Source organism: Trichechus manatus, unplaced genomic scaffold, assembly GCF_000243295.1.
Source record: "Trichechus manatus latirostris isolate Lorelei unplaced genomic scaffold, TriManLat1.0 scaffold00005, whole genome shotgun sequence".
In the NCBI taxonomy this organism is placed as follows: Eukaryota; Metazoa; Chordata; class Mammalia; order Sirenia; family Trichechidae; genus Trichechus; species Trichechus manatus.
The window spans coordinates 26,393,111-26,395,285 of record NW_004443941.1 but is presented as its reverse complement, the minus strand read 5'-3'; positions in this window follow the sequence as shown (position 1 = coordinate 26,395,285).

Genomic DNA, 2,175 nt, shown 5'->3' with positions numbered 1-2,175 from the left:
AGACCAGTGGAGTATCTTAGATGGCCGCTCACAGGCTTTTAAGACCCCAGACACTACTCACCAAGGTAGGATGCAGAGCATTGTCTTTATAAGCTGCGTCATGCCAATTGAGCTAGATGTTCCCCGAGAAGTCTGGTCTTTTTTTGAGAGTTAGACTTTTGTTCTACACTTTTCTCCAGCTCTGTCCAGGACCCTCTATTGTGATTCCTGTCGGAGCAATTGGTGGTGGTAGCTGGGCACCATCTAATTGTGCTGGACTCAGTCTGGTGGAGGCCGTGATACTTGTGGTCCATTAGTCCTTTGGATTAGTCTTTCCCTTATGTCTCTGGTTTTCTTAATTCTCCCTTGCTCCAGATAGGGTGGGACCAGTGGAGTATCTTAGATGGCACGCACAAGCTTTTAAAGCCCCAGATGCTACTCACAAAGTAGGATGTAAAATATTTTTTTTAAACTGTGTTATGCCAGTTGAGCAAGATATCCCCCAAGACCGTTGTCCCCACAACCCTCAGCCCAGTAATTCGGTCCCTCAGGGAGTTTGGATGTGTCTATGAAGCTTCCATGACCTTGCCTTGGTCAAGTTGTCCCACCCATTTTTTATACCTTCACTACAGATGTATATATCACTAAATAATATACAGCATTTTTTTTTTGTCTTTTATATATTACATAAATGTAGTAGTTCTAAATCTTTTTGCAACTGCTTTTTGTGCAACACTGATTTTGAGTTTAGCCATGTTGGTACATTAACTAACAAGCAGGTGTATTCATTTAAAGTACTATATAGTATACCATTATGCAATTATTCATTTCCCCAGTGATGAATTTGGAACTTGCTTCTAATTTTTTACCTCTCAAACAAGGTTGCTATGAACATTCTTGTATATCTCTTCTTGGGCATATGTGGGAGGGTTCTCTGGGTTTTGCAGCCGAAAGTAAAATTCTGGGTCATAATGATGTGCTTTTTCAGCTTTACTAGATATTGCCAAATGCTTGCCAAAGTTTTTATACCCGTCATATAAGAGAGTTCCAGTTTCTCTACATCCTCCTCAACAATGAGTATTTTAGACATTTTCTTTTTCTGAAGTGATATCTCACATTTATTTTCATTCTCTTGATTGCTAAGGAGGCTGAGCAATTTTAAGTGTTTCAGTTTTCTCTTCTGTGATTTGACTATTTATATTCTTTGCCCATTTTATTATTGTTTTATTTATTGGTTACTATTTTATATTGTCCTTTTAATTACTTCATCTTTTTCTTACTGGTTTGTAGGAATTTTATTCACTTATTTTTTAAAAATATATTGTGGATATACTATACCTTCTTCAGTTACATGTGCGGCAGATATCCTTTCCCAAATATGTTTTGTGTTTTAACTTAATTTATGATATCTCTTATCATATAATTTTAAATGTAATCAAATTGATCAACCTTTTCTTTTATAATGTGTGCCTTTGATATTTCCTTTAAGAAACAATTCTCTTCACTATGGTTATAAAAATAGTCTCTATTTTTTCTTTCAAAGTTCTAATATTCACATTTAGGTTTTTAATATATCTATGAAATGATGTTGGGATCAGTTGCACACTTTTTTTGGATATGGACAATCATTAATTGCAATAATATGCGTTGTGTGGTCCATCCTTGCAGTGGATTAATTACTTTTGTGTGTGGCCTTTCTAGCCATGGTCTTGTAACTCCCACTCAGGTGATTGGGCGGGACTGTGTGATAGGGTAATTGTGGCCTAGCAATGGGATTGGTCAGTTTTGCCTTGAAAGAGAGCCGATTCCAGAGAAGAGAGGAGGAGCCTACCACCACCAAGGAAGAACAGCCAGGAGCGGGGTTGGTGGGGAGGGAGAGCTATAATCCTGAAGCTGGCGAGAAGCAGTGGCAGGAGACACCTGGCAGCAGAGACCTGGCAGCAGGAGATGGCGCGGTAGGCTTCCCGACTGAGTGCCTTTGGACAGAGGCCTAGGGCCAGGGGGAGGTGTGTCCGTGAGCTCGGTTGGGACAAGGCTGTCCTGATGCAAGAACTGTATCCTGAGTGTTCCTGAGCCTAAACTGTAACTGTTACTTCCGTAATAAACCCCATAATCATGAGTATGGTCTGTGAGTTCTGTGTAGCCATTGCAATGAGCTATCGAACCGACTGGAGAAGTAGAGTGCTGTGCGAGGGA